The 23,862-nt window shown below is 34.4% G+C and overlaps 1 pseudogene; it reads right to left on the bottom strand.

The window, feature by feature from the left end:
* Nucleotides 1-9,379: 9,379 nt before the first annotated feature.
* On the bottom strand, nt 9,380-18,991 carry LOC115290632 (annotated as a pseudogene).
* Between the last annotated feature and the right edge of the window lie 4,871 nt (nt 18,992-23,862).

The following is a 23,862-nucleotide window of genomic DNA, read 5'->3' as shown; positions in this document are numbered from 1 at the left end:
TTGGAACCAATAAGAAAAAGTTCAGGGAAGGTTGAAGTACATAAGATTAATAGACAAAAATCTAATATATTTCCATACACTAGCAGTAAATAATCTGAAATGATATTAAGAAAGCAATCTGTTTTATAATCACACCAAAAATAATGAAATATGTAGAAATAAAGTTAACAAAATAAGCTTAAGACTTGTACACTGAAAACTGGAAAACATTATTGAAAGTAATGAAGACCTAAGTAAACAGAAAGTTACCTTGTGATCACCAATCAGAAGACTTAATATTGTTACTATGGCAATACTTCCCAAACTGACTTAAAGATTGCATGCAATCTTAATCAGAAATTCAGCTCACTTTTTCCCCCAAGCAACTGACAAGCTGATACTAAAATTCACATGGAAATACAAGAAACCCATAGTAGCCAAAATAACCCTGAAAAAGAAGAACTAAGATGGAGGACTCACATTTCCTAGTTTCAAAAACTGAATAGCTACAGAAATCAAGACAGTGTGGCACTGGCACAGAAGAGACATATATATATTAAGGCAAGAAAATTGATAAGACAGAAATAAACACTCATTTTTGACAATAATGCTATGATGATTCAATAAGAATAGTCTTTTTTAAAATAGTTTATTGTCAAATTGGTTTCCATATAACACCCAGAGCTTCTCCCCACAAGTGCCCCCCACCATGACCATCACCCCCTTCCTTTCCTCCCCCTCCCCCTTCAGTCCACGGATTTGTTTTCAGTATTTAATAGTCTCTCATGGTTTGTGTCCCTCACTCTCCCCAGCTCTTTCCCCCTCAAATGTTATTGAAACAACTGGATATCCACATGCTAAAGAATGAATTTAGATTCTTTCCTTACATTATATGCAAAAATTAACTTACAGTGGGTCATAGACATAAATGTAAGAGCTAAAACTATAAATCTCTTAGAAGGAAACACAGGAGCAAATCTTTGTGATCTTGAGTTAGGGACTGATTTCTTACATATAACACCTGAAGGCACAAGTGATAAAAAAAAAAAGAAGATATATTGGAATTCATCAAAATCATAACCTTTTGTGTTTCAAAGTACATCATTAAGAAGGTAGAAATGGTAGAATGGTACAACTTTAATCTTCTTTTAAAATATGTTTTAATTGTTTGTATTATGTTGTACCCAAATCATTGTAGCAGATATCTTTTAATAGATCTGTATGAATAAATATAAATTATGACAAAATGTACATAAATAACAGCATAAATTAATTTTCTGGAAGTGTTGGCAGCTAAGCTGCTAGACCAGTATTTTTGCCTCCAAAACCACCTATTCATGTGAGAATTTCATAGTGTGTCATAGATGTCATTAGAAAATTTGTTCAGCAAATTGACATTAGAAGCACCAAAAACAATTTTAAAGAAAAAGAAAGTAAAAAAGACAACCAAAATATTTGCAAATTGTATTTTGATAAAGTACTTTTATGCAGAATATTTTTTAAAAACTCTTATAACTCAGTAGTAATAAAATATAACCCAACTAGGAGTGGGCAAAATATTGAACAGGCATCTCTCTAAAGACACAAATGGCTAATAAATTAATTAAGAGATACTCAACATCATTACTCCTGAGAGAAATGCAAATCAAAGCCACTACACACCCACAAGAAAGAGTATAATAAAAAAAATGATGTTTGGTAATTAAGCAATATAGTTTAAAAATAATCCATGAATCAACAAGAAATTACAATGGAGATTATAAAATATTTTTAACAAGTCATTAATGAAAATATAACTTATCACAACTTGTGAGGTGCACCTAAATACTTTGTCTCAGTGGAAAATTTATTTTGTTCAAAACCACATATTAGAAAAGAAGACAATATTTGATATACATATTCATCCTCAAGAATATGACAAAATAGCAACAAATTATCCTTAAAATGGAGAATAGAAAAGAGAAGAAAGTAGTAAGATAGAAAATAAAAAGCACAGTGAAAAGAATCAATGAAGCCAGAAACTTATTCATTGAAAAGACTAATAAAATTGATATATTTTTGTTGAGATTGACTTTGAAAAAAATGAGAGAAAGAAGGTAAAAGTAGTCAATATCAGGAATAAAGAAAGGGACATTATTATAGATCCTGCTGTATTAAAGAGATAATTGTAGGATTTTATAAATAACGTTACCTCTAAAATTTTGTTTAGATTAAATGGACAAATTTCTTTTAAAAATTCAAAATGCTAAAACTGATTTAAGAAGGACTATATCTGAATAGTCCTATTACTATTAAAGAAAATTAATTTGTAATTGAAAACTTTTCCACAATGAAAACTATGGGCCCACATGGCTTTACCACTCTTATAATACTCTCCCAGAAAACAGATAGTTCCTAATTCAATTTTGGAGTCTGGCTTAGTCTGAATACCAAAACCTGATAAAGCCATTATAAGAATGAAAATTTATGCTCAATTTAATTAATAAGCAAAAAAAATCAAACAATATTAGCAAGTCAAGTCTACCAATATATTAAATATTAACACATAAAAACCAAGTTGACTTTATTCCAGGAGTACATGGTTAAATTATCATTTGAAAATCAATCAACATAAATTAACTGCATCAACATAATAAAGGAAAAAGTAATATGATCAAAATAGATGCAGAAAACCTTTTTGATAAATTTCAACATCCATTCAGAATTAAACCTCTTGAATTAGAAGTTAAAGTTAATTTTGTTAACCTGTTAAAATCTACCTTAAAAAAAAAGAAACACTAACCTAAAGCAAACATCATACCTAATGATGAAATGTTGAAACCCTTTCCCTCATTAATGTTAAAGGTAAGAGTGCCATTATCATCACTTCTATTCAGCTTCAAATCAGTGATCCTAGCCAGTATACTAAATCAAGAAAAAATGAAAAGTATGAGAATTGTGACAAAATAAAAATATTATTTTCCATGAATGATATGATTAAATATGTAAGAGATCCAAAAGAATCTATCTATCACTAAATTATCAGAATGAGTCAGTGACTTTTAGCAAGATTGCTGAGTAGAGTACAAGGCCAAAATATAAAAATCAAATAAATTTTATACATCATCAAGAATCAAAAAATAAAAAAATTTAAATGATATGTACTCATTTACAAAGCACCAAAAAATTCAAATACCTAGTGATGAATATTTTAAAATTCATGGATCAACCTCTTAATGCAAAAAAACTGTGAATATTACTAAGAAAAATCAAATAAATAGAAGAATATATATATTAGTGAACTAGAATATTCAATATTATAAAGATACCAATTCTCTCCAAATGCATTCATGGATGTCACTCCATACATTAAAAATCCTAACAGGGGGCGCCTGGGTGGCTCAGTCGGTTAAGCGTCAGGCTTTGGCTCAGGTCATGATCTCACGGTTTGTGGGTTCAAGCCATACGTCAGGCTCTGTGCTGACAGCTAGCTCAGAGCCTGGAGCCTGCTTCAGATTCTGTGTCTCCCTCTCTCTCTGACCCTCCCATGCTCATGCTGTCTCTCTCTGTCTCTCGAAAATAAATTTTAAAAAATTAAAAAAAAATCCTAACAGGTTTTAAGTGGAATCTCAATAAATGATTTTAAAATTATGTGAGAATGCAAAAGCAAAAATAGCCAAGATACTTTTGAAGAATAACAACATGAAGGAATCCATTCTGGTGGATAGCAAAACTTCATTGTAAAGCTACAGTATTTAAAACAATGAGGTATATTTGTCAGATAGAAAAATAGACCAGTATAATAGTATAGAGTCCCAAAACAAAGCCGCACATATTTGGACAGCTGCTAGGACAAGCAGTGATGCATACCAATGGGGAAAAGACAGTCTTTTCAATAAATGGTGCAGAATTAGTTGGGAATCTAAATGGAATTTTTAAAAATCTCAATGCTTACCTCAATTTTACACAAAAATCAATTCCAGATGGACAATAGTTGCAAAATTAACAAGGGCATCAAAAAAGTTTATAGAAGAGAACATGAGAGATCATTATGATAGTAAGGTATGGAAAAACTTCTTAAACAGGACAGAAAAAAATGCATATTCATCAAGGAAATTATTGATAAACTGGACATTATTAAAGTTAAGACTTTGTTTATTAAAAGACACCATTAAATGAGAGAAAAAGCAAGCCTCAGTGGAAGGTACTGGGCTTGTAAATACAAAAATATAGGAACTGTAAATTAGTTAAGACAGAAAACCCAACAGAAAATTAGGTGAAAGACATCAATAGAAACCTCACAAATACTATACCAATTAGGAAATAAGCATCTGAAACGGTGTTCAACCACATTAAGACATTAAGAAAATGCAAATTATAGCCACAGTGAAACACCATTTTACACCCACCACCATGCCAAAAATAAAAAGAAAGATCATACCAAGCTTATGGGGCATTGTGAACTCCCTTAGACTCCCATTGTGCTGGTGGGTGTGTAAATTAATGCAAGTACTTTGGAAACAGTTTGGTATTATTTATTAATGTGAACATATGTACACTCTTTAACACAGTAATTCCACTTCTAGATATGTCATGTGCACCACAAGACATGCACACAAATGTTTATAGTAGTATTATTCTTAAGAATCCAAATGAGAAAGCACCCAAATGCCCACTACCAGAAGAATGAATAACTTGTGTCATATTTGTACAGTGAAGTAATGAAAATGAACAAAATGAAACTACAGCTACAGGAGTAAATTTGGCAACAGGGATACATCTCAAGAACAAAATATTAAATAAAAAAAGAAAAGAAGAACATATACCCTATGATTCCATTTATGTCTCCAGATAAGCAAAATTAATTTATAAGAAACTGTAAGAAAATAAAATAATCATGAGGAGGGGCCAAGATGGCAGAACAGCATGGAAATTTTTTTTGGGTCTCTTGTCCCTGAAACGCCACCAGATGAACACAAAACCAGCACACCTAGAAAACTGATTTGAGGATTAACACAATCTGCACAACCTGAACCACGGAACTCAGCAGGCACATGGCATGGAGAGGTGAACTGAGGGAGAGAGAAGCTGAGGAAGTCAGGGAGCTGTTTTTGCTGGTGGAGAGAGGACAAGGATGGGGGCATGGGGAGAGTATGGGAAAAGCCGCTGCCCCAAAGCAACTGGAGAGAAAGAGGAAGCGTGGAAACAGCCACTGAACACAAAGGGACTGAACAAAAAAGGGAGAAAGGAGAAAGTAGAGAGTTTAAATTCCATTAAGATTCTATAAACAGAGCACAGGGTCTGAAACTCTGCAGCTCAATACATGGCAGTGTTCTGGTGGGAAGGGCCAATCCCTGGGAACAGAGAATGAAATCCAAGGGATCTCAAGGCCACAAGAGGAGAGGCAGTTCCCAGCTGAGAGGACATTTGGTAGAGGGCATGTGGCCTCCCCACAGGAAAGTTTCCCATCAGACCTTGGAGAACCGCCATATTCGCTAATGCTGGAATGAGGATGTTAAGGGTGATGCCTGGAGCCAGATGTGTGTTGTGATTTGCTATAATCCCTGAAACATGGCTGCTACAGAAGCTTTTCTGGGGTGGGCTGGTGCCTGGCCATAGTCTGTGGGTACTGGCAGCAGCATGGTCTCATGAACATTCTTGGGGCAGGCAAATGCTCAGCGAGACCCTCCCAGTGGCTCAGAACAGGTCAAAGCTGCAGTCCCTCAAGAGTGAGGGGTTGGGAAACCCAGCCCCATCTGAGATAAAACTCAGGAGGGAGGTGCCACCTGGCAGCCTGATGGTTTGGTCATGGACAGTGTAGAAGTGGGGAGTGAATGAAAGCTGGAGACAAAGGAGAGGTGCTAGATTGCCAGTTGAGGAGAGCACAGAGGCTATTTCACCCCTCCCATGCTTACACATACACGCCTACACATGCCACAACAATCCACCCCAGTAAGCTAAGCAGTGCCATCTGGTGGATAATGAAGCCACACACTAAGCCCTGCCCAACTGGGCCAACCAGACTCTTGAGAAACACCACAAGTCTCTCCACCTACTTATTTTACAAACTATAAAGTGCTTCATAGTTTGAATTCTAAGGGAATCCAGATACAATTTCAATCATACTTCATTCTGTTCACTGGTCCATCTATTCATTTTTTTAATTTTTCTTTTCTTATTCTTGAATACAGAAAGATAAAAAATATTTCTATGTTCCACTTTTATTACGAAGATTTTTCTTTAATTTTTTTCTACTATATGTTTTACTTTTTGTGAATTTTTAAAAAATTCTATTTGGCTTCCATTGTTTCATTTTATTTGATTTTATTATATTCATGTTTTTCAAATTTTCAAACTTTTTCCTTCCTCCCCCCCCCATTTTTTCTTTTCTCACCTTTCCCTTTTTTCTCTATCAAGCTTCTTTCAACCAGACCAAAACATACCTAGGATCTAGCATCCTTTATTTTATTTTTCTGTGCTGTTTTTAAGTTTTAATATTACTTTTTATCTTTTTTACTTTATTAATTCCTTTTCTTCCTTCAAAATGACAAAATGAAGGAATTCACCCCAAAAGAAAGACAGGAAGAAATGACAGCCAGGGACTTAATCAACACAGATAGAAGCAAGATGTCTGGGACAGAATTTAGAATCATGATAATAAAAATGCCAGCTGGGGTTGAAAATAGAATAGAATCCCTTTATGCACAGATAAAAGAAGTAAAAGTCAGGATGAAATTTTTAAAATGCTCTAACTGAACTGCAATCTCGAATGAATTCCACAGAGGTAATGAAGGATGAAGCAGAGCAGTGAATCAGCAATATAGAAGACACACTTATGGAGAATAATGAAGCATAAAAAAAAAGAGGGAGACTAAGGCAAAAGAGCAATATATATGAATTAGAGAACACAGTAGTTCATTAAAAATGAATAACATCAGAATCACTAACATAAAAAAGTCACTGATAATAATAACATAATAGTAGGGGACTTCAACACTCCACTTACAGCAATGGATAGATCATTTAAACAGAAATTCAACAAGGAAACAATGGCTTTGAATGACACACTGACCAGATGGACTTTAACAGATATATTCGGAACATTTCATCCTTAAGCAATGGAATACACGTCTCAAGTGCACATGGAACATTCTCCAGAATAGATCACATACTGGGTCACAAAGCAGCCCTCATCAAGAACATACTGTGCATATTTTCAGGCCACAATGCTATGAGACTCGAAATCATTCACAAGAAAAATTTGGAAAGATAACAAATACTTGAGACTAAAGAACGTCCTACTAAAGAATGAATGGGCTAACCAAAAAGTTGAAGAGGAAATTGAAAAGTTCATGGAAGCCAATGAAAATGTTAACACTACAGCCCAAAACCTCTGGGACACAGCAAAGGTGGTCTTAAGAGAGAAGTATATAGCAATTCCTAAAGAAGGAAGAAAGGTCTCAGATAGACAACCTAACCTTACACTTTAAAGAGCTGGAAAAAGAACAGGAAATAAAATCCCAAAACAGCAGAAGATAGGAAATAATAAAGATTAGAGAAGAAATCAATGCTACCAAAACCAAAACCAACCAACCAAACAAACAAGAGAAAAACAAAAACAAACAAACAAACAAAAAACCCAGGTAGAACAGATCAATGAAACCAGGAGCTGGTTCTTTGAAAGAATTAACAAAATTGATAAACCACTAGTCAGTTGGATCAAAAAGAGAAAGGACCCAAATAAAATCAAGAATGGAAGAGGAGAGATCAAAACCAATATAGGAGCAAAACAAATAATAATAAGGGAATATTATAAGCAATTATATGCGAATAAAACAGGAAATCTGGAAGAAATGGACAAACTCAAAGAAACATATAAACTACCAAAGCCGAAACAGGAAGAAATAGAAAACTTGAAGAGACCCATAACCAGTAAATAAATCAAATTAGTAATCAAAAAATCTCCCAAAAAACAAAAGTCCAGGGCCAGATGGCTTTCCAGGAGAATTCTACTAAACATTTATTTATTTTTATTTATTTATTTATTTTTTATTTGTTTATTTATTTATTCTTATTCCTTTTTATTCTACGTCAGTCCCCTCAGAAAGCACTTACATACAGGAATGCTTTCATAAATGCTGGCTTAGCTCTATTTCAAAATAGGAAATTTGATATCATGGAAAAAACAAGACACGTAGTTCAATAATATTTTATTGTCCACAGCATCCAAGAAATTCAATATTGAACCTATTTCAATATTGAAATGTTGAAAGTTGAACCTATTTACAATGAATGCCAGAGGAGAGATAGATGAAGGAATGTCATGAAACCTTCAGTAAATGCACTTTTGTTAGTGCAGCCTAGATTACTGGACAGACTACCTTCACAAATTATGTTAGTGGAAGCTACTAGCTTTCCACAGTAGCTAAACCCACAGTCTGGAATCATTCATGTCATGGCAGCGAGAGCACTCGATTGCTTTAGTTCTATTCCCCCAAAGCATTAGCTCCTTTCCCCTTCCCACTATCACATCAGACAAAGAGACAAGTTTCTTACTCTCTCATTGGCTTCCTTACAAGTCCCGGCATGCTTGAAGTTCCTGGTTGTCAGCCACCCAAACGTTTGCCAACTCAGCCCTCACCACCAGTCACTGGTCTCCCACCAACCAAATGACTGGGTGGGTGTTCTGCCCAAAGTGAAAGTAGACTTTTAGTAAAATCACACCTCCCCTCAAGGTGCTGCACTTCAACTACTATAGTTCTGCAATCGCTTCTCCAATGCTCCAAAAGTTCAAAATGTTCTGAAAACAAAGTTTTTTCATAAGCTGGTGGCCCACTCATGTGGCAGCAAAACCTGATACTTCCAGGCTGCTCAGAGTCTGTCTAGCCAGTTTGTGTGAATATTCTTTGTGTTGTGGCAGAAATATTAATGTGCTGATTTACAGGGTGCTGTCCCAGACTCTACCAGTGGAGTGCCATCACATATAGTACATGCAACACGTTAGCTTTCTAAAACCCCAAAAAGTCAGAATTTGAAGAAAACACTGGCCCCACAGTTTATCCTAAGGAGCTGTGGACTGACAGTAGCCTGAACATGTGCCCAAGTTTCGGTGGAAACAGGAAAGTTTTGTGGATCCCATGTACCCATTTCTTTAGTCTTTAGTTTCTTTAGTCTTTTGGGGAAGTAAGAATCTCTGGAACGTTCATCTCCAGATCCTCCTTACAGGGATTTTCTTTGTGGAAGACTGTATTCCTGCCAAGAACTAGAGACAATCTGACAAATAATGAATACATATTATTTCTTCCAAAGTAACTCCTTTCCATTAAAAGCTTTGTGTTTTATGGGGAAGGGAGAACAAAGGAAAGAATTGGGAAAGAAGGGTCTATTAGTATGAGGGCTACACATGTCAGGGACCAGCTGCTTCCTGATCCGGCAATATTAACAATTTATTGTTATTTATAAAGTTATTCTTTGGATGCAGAGTTTACAGAAAAGACAGGTGGGACTTAACTTGGGCTTTGCCACGTAAGGAGAACAGAACTTGCCAAAGAAAATAATGTTTCACATTTTGTTGTTCCTAATGATGTAAATAAATGGGTGGTCAGCATTGAATTCATCCTTGTGTTGCAGGATTCGTGACCCTGGCACCTCTATGGAATCCCCACCATCTTCAGTTATTTCTAAGCACACTCTGTGAACAACATTGGAGAGGGCCACTCCCTTGGTCTCTGACATTCCAGAGGATTCAGATGTATCTCCATTAAAAATATTTTTCAGCCCTAGATTTTCCAGACTACTTTTTGGATCAACAATCTTTTCCACCTTAAATTTTGGAATGGAGAGTTTGACTTTAGCATTGGCCATGATGCTGAAATTAGTCCACTGCAAGAGCATCTCTGAGTTGAGTTGTTGTTCAACCTTCTCCAGGCCTGTGGACTCATCCTCCACATCCTTGGGGAGCAGAATGAACATGCTGAGGTGTTTATTTTGAAAGGGAACCTTTAGATCTTGCAATTAACACCATCAACGTTGCCTATACAGAACGTGGCCTCCATATTTATCATCTGCATTGGTTTGGTGTCCATCTTGTTGATTGTGAAAGGGCATTCTTTGGTTTCAGATTCAGAAAATCTCTTCATCCACTTTCCAATGAAGTAGGCAGCATTAACCACAAGGATTTTGGTCTGATCACTGACACTGCTGTCAGACAAAATGTTCTCAAAGCAGCTGACAGTGAGATCCTTGATGGACTGATTGATCTGATGTTTTGTTTCCTCCAATTTATCTTTGAAGTCAATGGTTTCCATTTCCTTTGCATAGGGTCTCTTCATAGAGCTGATGAACTCTGTAGAAGGATTCAGAGACTTGTCTATGTAGAGCCATTTGATCAGTTTCAGGGAGTAAAAGGAACTGAGTTTGTTTACATCCAATATTACTGTTTGAAATCTGAAGGGTACATCTTTCTCTACCAAACATTTAAAGAAGAGTTAACACCTATTCTTTTGAAGCTGTTCCAAAAAATAGAAATGAAAGGAACTTCCAAACTTATTCTATGAAGCAGCATAACCTTGATTCCAAAACCAAAGACCCCACTAAAAAGGAGAACTACAGATCAATCCCTGATGAACATGGATGCAAAAATCCTCAACAAGATACTAGCCAACCAGATCCAACAATGCATTAAAAGAATTATTCACCATGACCAAGTGGGATTTTTTAAATGTTTTTTAAAATTTATTTTTGAGAGACAGAGAGAGACAGCATGAGGAGAGGAGGGTCAGAGAGAGAGGGAGACACAGAATCTGAAGCAGGCTCCAGGCTCTGAGTTAGCTGTCAGCACAGAGCCCAATGCGGGGCTCGAACCCACGAACTGTGAGATCGTGACCTGAGCTGAAGCCAGATGCTCAACCGACAAGCCACCCAGGTGCCCCACCAAGTGGGATTTATACCTGGGATGCAGGGCTGGTTCAATATCCACAAAACAATCAATGTGATGCATCATATCAATAAAAGAAAGGCCAAGGACCACATGATCCTCTCAATAGATTCAGAGAAAGGATTTGACAAAGTACAGCATCCTTTATTGATAAAAAAAAAAAAAAACCTCAAGAAAGTAGGGATAGAAGGATCATACCTCAAGATAAAAGTCATATATGAAAGACTCACCACTAATATCATCCTCAATGGGGAAAAACTAAGATCTTTCCCCCTAAGGTCAGGAACACAACAGGGATGTCCACTTTTGCCACTGTTATTCAACATAGTATTGGAAGTCTTAGCCTCAGCAATCAGACAACACAAAGGAATAAAAGGCATCCAAATCAGCTAGGAGGAAGGCTAACTTTCACTCTTCTCAGATGACATGATACTCTATATGGAAAACCCAAAATATTCCACCAAAAAACTACTAGAACTGATCTATGAATTCAGCAAAGTCACAGGATTTAAAATCAATGCACACAAATTGGTTTCCTTCTTATACACCAATAATTAAGCAACAGAAAGAGAAATCAAGGAATTGATCCCGTTTACAATTGCACCAAAACTTATAAAATACCAAGGAATAAACCTAACCAAAGAGATGAATAATCTATTCACTGAAAACTATAGAAAGCTTATGAAAGAAATTGAAAGCATAAAAAAATGGAAAAATATTCCATGCTCCTGGATTAGAAGAACAAATATTATTAAAATATATACTACCCAAAGCAATCTACATATTCAATGCAATCCTTATTAAAATAACACCAAAATAACACCAGCATTCTTCACAGAGCTAGAACAAAAAATCCTAAAACTTGTATGGAACCAGAAAAGATCCCAAATAGCCAAAGCAATCTTGGAAAAGAAAACCAAAGCTGGAGGCATCACAATCCCAGGCTTCAAGCTGTATTACAAAGCTGTAATCATCAAGACAGTATGGTACTGGCACAAAAACAAACACTCAGATCCATGGAACAGAATAGAGAACCCAGAATTGGACCCATAAACTTATGGCCAATTAATCTTTGACAAAACAAAAAAAGAGTATCCAGTGGAAAAAAGACAGCCTCTTTAACAGATGGTGCTGTGAGAACAGATAATATTTTCCTTTGCAATATATACAAATATCAAATCATAATGTGTACCTGAAACTAATATAATGTCATGTCAATTATGCCTACAGAAAAACCATTTTCATTTGAAAATAGTTAGAAACAAGATCACCATGAGACATGTTCTTTATTCTCTCCATTACGGTCATCAGAAGTAGACCAAACCATAGGCCTATTTGTCTAGAGGTCATTATCTTAAAGTACAGATAAGCACAAATTAAGTTAATTAGATGTCCTTGTGCTAGGCTTACTTCAAATTACCCTGACTTTGATGGAAATCATTAAAGAAGACTCATTCTTTAATAACAATTCCTGAGATTCCATGGCCTTTTAAGAAAACTGAGGAAGCAGAAAACATTTTTTTTAAATGTTAATTTTTGAGAGAGAGAGAGACAGAGACATGGAATCCAAAGCAAGATCCAGTCTCTAAGCTGGATCATGAGCTGTGAGATCATGACATGAGCCGAAGTCAGATACCCAACCAGCTGAGCTACCCAGTTGCCCCTGAAGACATTTCTATCACATTGAAGAGTTGGAAGACTTCTATTTCAGAATACTGCAAAATAGCATCTCTATTATATCAGATGCTATAGCCTAACAGATGATGCAAATGCATTAATAATTGCTATAATGCATGTATTATACTGAGATAAAACTGGTTTAAGCAGAAGATGGATTTTTTCCATAAATCATTAAAACAGGATGCCATATTTGTCATATCTAAGTAGATATCAGCTCAGTCTTACCATACACATAATTAACATACCTCAAAAAGTGAAATAAACATAAAATAATAATTCTTCATTTCCTGAGGGACAAAAATGAGATATTTATAAATTTTATATTTTCTTGTTTATGAAATTTAGTCTTCATATTACTGAATATATAGATATATGATGTAAAATTCCCCTAAGTATAGCAACAAAAATTTAAAACACAAAAAGCATCTGCACAGCCAAGACAACCTTTAATAGAATGAAAAGGCAACCTACCAAATGGAAAAAAAATATTTGCAAATCATATGTGATAAGGGGTTAGTAAGCAAAATATGTAAAGAATTCATACAACTTAATAGTCAAAAACCCCCCAAACATTCCAATTAAAAAATGGGCAGAGGATCTGAATAGATATTTTTCCAATGAAGGCATACACATGGCCAACAGTTACATTAAAAGGTGCTCAACATTACTAATTATGACGGAATTACAAATCAAAACCCAAACGAAATTTCTGCCCACTTCAACTGAAAGTAATAAAGATGCATTCTCTAACCACATTCCAAAGAAATTCCAAACTATTATCCATGAATTTGGGTGTGCAATCTGAAGGCCCAAAAGAAAAAAAAAATTAAAAAAAAAAAGAACAGAGTCTCAGAGAAATGTCTTAAACTCAGCAATATACATGTACTGGGAATACAGAGAACAGGAGAAAAAGAAGAAGCAAGAACTATATCTCCAGAACTAATAATGGCTGAAAAGTCACAAATTTGATATAAATATTAACCTACACATCTAATTAGCACAACAAACTGCAAACAAGATAAACACAAAAATATCAATATCCAGACACATCATACTCAAGTTGTTGCAACTAAAAACAAAACAAAAAATTTGAAAGCAGCAAGAGAAAAACCACTCATTACATTCCATAATAAGATTAAGAGCTGCCTTCTCAACCATTTCAAAAGACTAAGACAATTTCAAAAGACCAACAGCTGATTTGTCATGAGAAACAATACAGGCTGGAAAGCAGTAAGATGACATATGCAAAATTCCAGGCAAAATAACTTGTCATTCAAGATTTCTATATCCAGCAAAACTATCTCTCACAAATGAAAGTAAAATAAAGACATTCCATTAACCCCAGAATATAACAAGTGTTGGTAAAGACAAAGAAATTGGAACATGTTGCTTTTGGTGGGAATGTAAGATGGTTCAGCAGCTAGAGAAAACAGTATGGCAGCTCCTCAGTAAACTGAAAGTAGAATATCATATGATCTAGTAATTCCACTTTTATGTATGTTCCTAAAAGACTAGGAACTTTGTAGCTGTAGATTAGTTATGTTTAAAACGCCTACTTGCAAGTCTTGCTTCTTTGGGATATCAAAATGTATTTTGTGATGTACTAAGGATACTGGTCCTTAGTCTACCAAATATTATAGTGCATTTTAGCCTAATTCATTATCTGTATGAAGTTATAAAAGTAGCCATAGATGACTAGGAATTATGTCATTTGTATTAAACCCAGATCTATTTCTGAGTATGTGGTTCATGCTGTTGTGAAAAATGTTTTACCTTTTACCTTTGTCAGTTTGTAATGAGAGGATTTCCTTTTACCCTTTGTAGCTCAGAGAGCACCTGATGTATCATCTCAAACACAATAAACATGCTCCTGGAAAAAAAAAAAGACTTGGAAGTAGGCTCTCAAAGAGATATTTGTACACACATGTTCATAGCAGCATTATTTCCAACCAAAAGACAGAAGCAATGCAAATGTCCATCAATGGATAAATGGATAAACAAAATTTGATATATACATACAATAGACTATTATCTGACCTTAAAAAGAAAAATTCTGACACAGACTACAACACTGTATTAAGTAAAATAAGCCTGGTACAAAGGGACAAATATTGTATCATTCTGCTTATATGAAGTATCTGGAGTAATCAAATTCAGAAAGACAAAAAGTTTAATGGTAGTCATCAAGGGCTGGAAGAAGGGGTGGAATGGGGAATTATTGTTTAATGTGCACAGAGTTTCAGTTTTGCAAAATGAAGAGTTCTGAAGATGATAGTGATGGCTGTACAACAATATGAAAGTATTTAATACCACTGAACTGTACATTTAAAATGGTTAAGATAGGGGGTGCCTGGGTGGCTCAGTCGGTTAAGTGTCCGGCTTTGGCTCAAGTCATGATCTCACGGTTCGTGGGTTCAAGCCTCGCGTCAGGCTCTGTGCAGACAGCTAGCTCAGAGCCTGGAGCCTGCTTCAGATTCTGTGTCTCCCTCTCTCTCTGACTCTCCCTGCTCACGCTGTCTCTCTCTGTCTCTCAAAAATAAATAAAAAACATAAAAAAAATTTTTTAAATAAGTAAAATGGCTAAGATAGTATTTTGTTATGTGTATCTTATCACAATTTTAAAAATAAATAATTGTTATGAACAATTATATAAAACATTATGTGTATAATTATACTAACAGACCTATATAGAAATGTAATTCATTTGACAGTAATGTCACAAGGTGATTTGTAGTAACAGAACTATATTGGCATAAGGAAATAATACCATTTGATAATTTGAATTCACAGGAAGAAATGAAGAAACTAAAAATGGCAAATGAAAAGGTGAATATATTTTTTAACTCTCTATATATACTTATTTTCTCTTTTCTTCTCTGGGTTTCTTTAAAAATATAAAAATATAAGAAGTAACTATAACAATGTACTGTGGCATTTTATAAAGAACTAAAATATATATATTATACTTATTATTTATATACATATATACAAAAAGGGAGAGAATAGAGCTACATAGGAGTAACACTTTCATATATCATGTAATTAAGTTAATAAAAAATATGAAGTAGTCACTAATAAGTTAATATCTGCATTATAATGTATAGAACAATCACTAAGGAAATAACTCAAAAATATGGCTAAAATGTCACTATCTCAATTAAAATGTTATACTAGAAAACATTCACTTAATACAATAGAAAACAACAAAATGGCAACAGAAAAAGAAGACATGAGATACATAAAAAACAAAATGTTAGGCAGTAGAGGTAAATCTAACCATGCCAATAATTACATTAAATGTGAATATTAAACAATCCAATCAAAAGGCAGTAATACAGCGAAGTGAGGGGTGGAGGAGTGTGGCAAACAAGATCCAAATACATGTTGTATACAAAATATACATTTTAGATTCAAAGATGGAATGAAAGTAAAAGGATTGAAAATATACACTATTACAAACAAGAACAATATCACAACTAGATTGACTATATAAAAATATCAGACAAAAAATAGACTTTAAAACAAAAAATACTACTAAAGGTAAATGGAGAGATTTTTACAATTATAAATACATCAATACTCTAAGAATATAGAACAATTACAAGCATATGTACCTAACAAGAGTCCCAAAATACATGAGGCAAAAACTGACAGATTCTGAGTAAGAAATAGACAATTAAATAATAATAATTGAAGACTTCAATCCTCCATTTTCAATGATGATAGAAAATTGGCAGAAAATCAACAAGGGAATATTTGAACAATGTTACAAACCAACAAGACATAGTAGATACTTGTCGAACACTCTACCTCAAAACATTAGAATACATGGTCTTCTCAAGTATAGACAGAAGATTATACAGAATAAATCAAATGTTAGGCCATGAATACACAGTCTTCTCAAGTGCAGATGGAAGATTATACAGAATAGATCATGAGTTAAAAGCTGTAGAAGTCTCAATATAATTGCAAAGTTTAAAATCAGTAAAGTATGTTCTATGACCACAATAAAAAAAAGTAGAAATCAAATAATAAAGAGAAACTTGGGAAATTCAAAAATACATGGAAATTAAATAAGACATTCCTGAATAACCAATAGGTCAATGAAGAAGTCACAAGGGAAATTAAAAAATTTTTGAGATAAATTTTAAAAGTCACATGTCAAATTTAGGTGGTACAGTTAAAGCACGGTTAGAGTGAAATGTATACTTGTAAGCACTTATATTTTAAAAAAATGACCTTAAAGCAATAACCTAACATTCCAATATGAGAAACCATAAGAAAGAGAAAAAAACAAACTCAAAGCAGGCAGAAGGAAGGAACTAATAAAGATTACAGTGGTAATAAGTGAAAGAGAATATAACAGAGAAAATCAACAAAACCAGAAGTTGATTCTTGCAAAAATATAAGCAAAAAAGTCATAACTTTAGCTAACCTTACAAAAGGCGAGGGGGTTGATAAGACTCAAATTTCTAAAATCAAGAATATAAGAGGGGACACTGCTAACACCCTTAAAAAATTAAAAGACTATAGAGGAATACTATGAGCAATTATATGCCAACAAATTAGATAATTTAGATGAAATAGATAAAGTCCTAGCACACAAACTTCCAAGACTAACTCAAGTAGATATAGAAAAACTAGTAAAACTTATGACGAGTAAAGATATTGATTGAATTTAAAAGGTAAGGGTGCCAGGGTGGCTCAGTTGGTTAAGTATCCAACTTTTAATTTTGGCTCAGGTCATGATTTTTCATGAATTATGGGTTGCACTGACAGCGAGGAGCCTGCTTAGGATTCTCTCTCTGCACCTTCCCTGCTCACTCACTCTGTCTTAGGTAAATAAACATTAAAAAAGAAAAGAAAAGAAATGCAAGATCGACCTAACATCCTAAATAAATTCCTGTAATATATCAGATTAATAGGATAAAGGACAAAAACTACATAAGCATCTTAACAGATGCAGAATTTGACAAAATCCAACACTTTTTCATGAAAGAAAAGGTCAGCAAAATAGGAATAAAAGGGAACTTCCTCAATGTGACAAAGGGCATGTATGACAAACTCACAGCTAACTCCACTGACTGTGACTACATGCTTTTACCCTTAATCTGGAACAAGACAAAGATATCTTCCCTAATCACTTCTATTCAACATTTTACTGAAGATTCTGACCAAGGAAACAGGGCCAAAAAAAAAAAAAAATCTTCCATAGGAGAAGAAGGAAGAAGTAAAACTCTATCTGCAGATGACATGATATTATATCCAGAAAGTTCTAAGGAGTCCACTAAAAACTTACTAGATTAAAAGTTCAGCAAGATTGCAGGATTTAAGATCATTATAAAAATATCAGTTATATTTCTATATAAAAGCAATAAATAATCTGAAAATAAGATTAAGAAATAATTGAACAATAGCATCTAAAAGAATAAAACATTTTGAAATCAATTTATCAAGAGGTGTAATGGGAACTATAAAACATTGTCTAAAGAAATAAAAAAGACCTACATAAATGAAAAGATATTCCATATCACACATTCATGGGTCAGAAGACTCAATATTGTTAAGAAAGCTCTATTCCCTGAATTATCTGAATAGATTCAGTGCACTTCTGATCAAAACCAGCTGGGTTTTTTTTTGTAGATGTTGACAAATAGATCCTAAAATTCATATAGAAATACAAGCCACTCAGAGTAGCTAAATGTTTTATTGTTTATATTGAAAAAGAAAAACAAAGTTGGAGGAATCGCACTTCCTGGTTTAAAAATTTACTACAAAGTTGCAGTAATCAAGACAGAGTGGTACTGAAATAAAGAGAGACATGTAGGTCAATAGAACAGAACTGAGAATTCAAAAATAAACTCTCATATTTCTGGCCAGTTTATTTTCAACAAAGATGCCAAGGCAATGCCAAGATAATGGTCTTACTACAAAAGGTGCTTAGACAAATGGTTATCCACATGCAAAAAAATGAATCTGAAACGTTTCCTTACATAGTATATAAAAGTAACTTGAACTAAATCACAGACCTAAATATAAGAGCTAAAGCTACAAAACTTTTGTAAGAAAACATAGCAATCTGCATTCATGATCTTGAGTTAGGCAATGATTTCTTAGATACAACACCAAAACTACAAGTAACAAAAAGAAATAATACATATATTGGACTTTATCAATTAAAAGCTATGTACTATAAGTGATATGACTGAGAAAATGAAAAGGCAACCTACAGAATGGGAGAGAAATTTGAAGGTCATATATTTGATAAGCATCCAGAATACATAAAGAAAACTTACAACTCAACAATAAAAATAACCCAATTAATAAAGAGGCAGTAGATATGAATAGAAATTTCTCCAAAGAAGACACACAAATGGCAAATAAGCACAAGAAAAGATATTCATTACCAATCGCCATTAGGGAAATGCACAAATTGAAACAATACACGTTACACCCACTAAAACGGGTATTTAAAAAAAAAAGACAGTAACATATACTGGTAAGGTTGTGGAGAAATTGGGACCACTAAACAATGCTAATAGGATATAAAATAGTACTGCTGTTTAGAAAATACATTGGAGGTTCCTAAAAATATTACTATATGACCCAGGAAATTTACTCCTAAGTACATTTAGAAAGCATATATCCACACAAAGACTTGTATATAAATGGTTATTCATAATAGTCAAAAGGTAGAAAGAATCCAAATGTTCATCACTCTTTAAATGGATAAATAAGATACAGTATAGCCATACAATGCAATATAATTTAGCTATAAAATGAAGTGCTAATACCTGTTATAATATAGAAAGCACTTGAAAACATTATGCTACATTAAAGAAGCCAGCTACAAAAGACTACATGTTGTATGGTTCCTTTTATGTGAAATGGCCAGAACAGGCAAATAAGACAAACAGAATATGATTAGTGGTTGTCTAAAGTCATGGGTTGAGTGTGTAGAGGGGAATGGAGGGTAAGTGGCTGCTAATGAGTATAGTGTTTCTTTTGGAATGACAAAAATGTTCTAAAATTAGACTGTGGTGATGGTTGCACAATTCTGTGAATATATTAAAAACCACTGAGTTAAATACTTTAAATATATGGATTATGTAGCATGTAAATTATATCCCAATAAAGCCATTAAAAGGAAGACAGGGAGAGGGAAGAACTGGAGTTGTGTCTCATAAGAAATGTTTCGAGGGACAAGAACAAAGTATATATATTTTCAGTACCAGAAAATACCACAAATAGGCCCCGATGTGTACAAATAAGGGAAAGAACATTTACAAAGTAAATGAAGATAATAAAATAGAGTGCTGTAAAGCTATAAAAATATAAATATATTGTACTTTATTTTGCTAGAACATTAGAATAATGTGGGTTGTTTTTGGAAAACTAGTTTTAGGATGCTGATAAATTCAGTTATCTTGTTCGAAATTTAGAAATCTGATACTGCACCTGTTAATCATCTTAGCATTTATAAACAACCACTTACATTTTTAGTATGGTGAGAGATGAAAAAACTTAAAAACTGAGTCCAAGTATATCTGATGAAACAAAGCAAAAACACATGAAGTGGGGACCTAATTAAATATACTTTTATCCATTCAACATACATGTCCTGTACAAAGGAGAAGGTTGGGGATAAAGATATAATTGGGTAAAAATATATTCATCAAAATACCCAAAGTCTATTAGGAAATGAGTACATGAGCACAAATAGGTATAATATAAGGCATTACTTGATACATGCCTAAAAAGGTAAGCATTTTAGTGGGATGTCAGAGAAAGGTAAAATAATTTATAGTTGATGGGGTTAGAGAAGACTTCAATGATGGGAGCCATTTCTGAAGTAAGGCAGGTTTGCAAGGCCTCCCACTGTCAGACATCAATGGCAGCTTCACCCACTCAACCCCCACTCAATTTCTGCTTGAGCACCGACCCCCAAGGTGCCTGACTGACTGATATCAGGAGTGACTTGCCTTCTTATGCTAAAAATATGTGAATTGTACCTTGTGAAAAAACTTGTTATAGGAGTTTCTTCTTTATTGATTATAGGAGCAAATATTACATTTCCTGAGAGAATTTATTTTTCTTCCCCTCAAAACAGGCTATTGACCCCTGCTAACAAAGACTTAACTCTTGCCTTTGCTATGCTAAAAACATTGCCTTGTATTTGAATGCTAAAAATCCCTTCCTTTCCCATATGATAAACATCTATTCACCTACTTCAATCTATATTGGTAAAGATTATGCAGGAGTCTTCCACCAACCTGTGTTCTGGGAAATTTTTCAATACCAAAGGGTTTGTTACCAGAAATTATTGTCTAAGGCAAATGTCATTTCTGTTTTGTACCCCAGACATTTTCTCAAAAAATAAAGCTGACTTTTGGGTCAGAGCAGAGATGCCTGCCTGCTGATCAGAAAGAACTTCATGACTCTCTCATTCCTTCCCCCTTCACCGATTCTCATCTCAATCATGCAGACACACTGTCCATCCTTCAGGGGAACCCTGGACCTGCTGGAGCTGGACTCCAGCATTTCAAAAACCTTATAGCTATTGAGCCATCTCTATCTTCTCTTATAAACCAAGAGACTAGAAAAACTTAATCTTTATACATTTTTGTTTTGATTTTAATTAATATTATAAGAGATTCAAACAGTTTTTCATGATTAGTAAGTCTTCAGCCAGCCTCATTTTCACCTCTACATTTCCCCCTCCCAAAGGCAACCATTTTTACCTCTTTAGCTGATTGTTCAGGTATCCTTGTCTCTAAATAACATGCTTTTATTGATATTTCTTGATTTTTCAGTTTAGGCATTAGCTATTGACTGCTCACTATGAAAGACGAAAATGTAGCTTTAGTTCCTTCCTTATCACACATTGCTTCTTTCCCATTCCTTCATCCTCTCATTAATTTTATAATTTTGCTTAGATTTGTATTCAGTGTGCACATTGTTATGACTGTGAAGTAGTATTTAAAACTGAGCCATCTGTTATGCCATAGTTAATCTTTCTCTTCCTGAACTACTTTTTGTTTTCCATACATCGTTTTTCATTTGTTTGATCTCATATCTCATCCCTGCTGAGAACAGCCAAGTTTTCTCTCTTGACTCTCAAACTTGTAGATTTCTTTATTGATTCAACAAATAATAAAAGCATCTACTGATCACCTACTATATGGTCTGACATTATCCTGAGATATGTTAAGACTCTAGGAATATTCTTATCTCAGTTAATCCACATGACAACTATGTTAAGCTGGGTACTATTATAAACACATGTTTTACAAATAAGGGAAATAAAGTTTAGAAAGCTTAAGTTTAACTTGCCCAACTACACAGCTAGTAAGTAGAGAGATGATATAAAGTCAAGCAGTGGGTCGTTAGAACCTATGGTCTTAACTACTCTCTATTCTTTCAGTGAAATAAATATACATGAGCTGGAAACCACAATGAGTCTAGCATAGTACGTACCATGATAAATAAATCAGACTATTCTTACCTTCGTGGAGCTCACAGTATTAGCAGGTATGACATACAAAAAAGACCACAAAATAATGGAGAAATGGGGCACAAAGGATAAGTAAAATTAATAACAAACAGAAGTTAGACAAGAGATCTAGTTAGACTTTTGTTTTTTTAAGCAAATATTTAATGAGCACATCTTATGTGCCAGGCACTATGACAGGTCCTGTGGACACAATGTTAAGCCAGACAAGAATTTTCCAGGCAGAGGGAAATGGGAGAGATAGAAAATGAATGATCCAGGCAGAGGAAAGAGCATGTGCAAAGGCAAAGAGATAAAAGAGCATAAACTGTTCCAAGTGCTGAAAGTAATTCAGAGTAACTATAATATATCATTGTAGGGTAGGAGTGAGGTATGACACTCAAGAGATTAAAAAAAGAAGAACCAAATCAGAGAGGCCTGTGAAGGCAATGTTAAAAAGCTTGGACTTTAGTCTAAAGGCAAATCTGGTACTCATATGGTATATGTGTGGAAAGGAATGTGATTGTATTTCTGTTATAAAACTACTTCTTTGATGACAGTGTGGAGAATGGATTAAATGGAAGTATGACTGAAAGAAGAGAGAGCAAATAGGAGCTTTTCTATTATTCTAGACTTAGAGGTTATTATGGTCTGAATTACAGTGAGAAGAGGGAAAAGTAGATTTATTCCACAGATATTTAGGAGATAGACTTGTCAGGAACTGGGAATAATTAATTCCTTTATTTGTTCCAGAAGAACTTATAGAATACCTAGTATGTGCTAAACATTGCATGGTTTGCCCAAGCTAAGATGAAAAAACATCATGAATCAATTAGCATTTTGCATTTTCTTTCATTATCTACTCAAAGTCATGCCTACTGCACCTCTAAACAGATCATTAAATCCAATTATACAGCAAACACTCCCAAAATAAACTTAGATTGTATTGCAGTTTCACTTAACAGTCTATAAAATGCTGTGTTGTGACAGGTATCAACTATCCATTAGATATTGAATCAATTTTTCTTAAACACTACTAACTGCTTGCTTTTCTTGAAGCTAGATCATTCTGAAAGTTTCCTGTTAGACCTATGAGTGCAAACGTATGGTATCTGTCCTTCTCTGCCTGACTTATTTCACTTAGCATGACACCTCAAGGTCCATCCACTTTGCTACAAATGGCATGATTTCATTCTTTCTCATTGCCATGTAGTGTTCCATTGTATATATAAACCACATCTTCTTGATCCATTTGTCAGTTGATGGACATTTAGGCTCTTTCTATAACTTGGCTTTTGTTGAAAGTGCAGCTATGAACATTGGGGTACCTCTGCCCCTACGCATCAGCACTTTGGTATCCCTTGGGTAAATCACTAGCAGTGCTATTGCTCAGTCATAGGTGAGTTTATTTTTAATTTTTTAAGGAAACTCCACACTGTTTTCCAGAGCAGCTGGACCATTTTACATTCCCACCAACAGTGTAGAAGGGTGCCTGTTTCAACACATCCTTGCCAGTATCTATAGTCTTTTAATTTGTTCATTTTAGACATTCTAACAAGCATGTGGTGGTATCTCAGTATGATTTTGATTTGTATTTCCCTGATGATGAGGGACGCTGAGCATCATTTCATGTGTCTGTTGGCCATCTGGGTGTCCTCTTTGGAGAAGTGTCTATTCATGTCTTCTGCCCATTTCTTCACCGGATTATTTGTTTCTCAGGTGTGGACTTTGGTGAGTTCCTTATAGATTTTGGATACTAGCCCTTTATCTGATATGCTATTTGCAACTATCTTTTCCA

The sequence above is a fragment of the Suricata suricatta genome, chromosome 4, assembly GCF_006229205.1.
Source record: "Suricata suricatta isolate VVHF042 chromosome 4, meerkat_22Aug2017_6uvM2_HiC, whole genome shotgun sequence".
In the NCBI taxonomy this organism is placed as follows: Eukaryota; Metazoa; Chordata; class Mammalia; order Carnivora; family Herpestidae; genus Suricata; species Suricata suricatta.
This window is presented reverse-complemented; position numbering and strand designations above follow the sequence as displayed.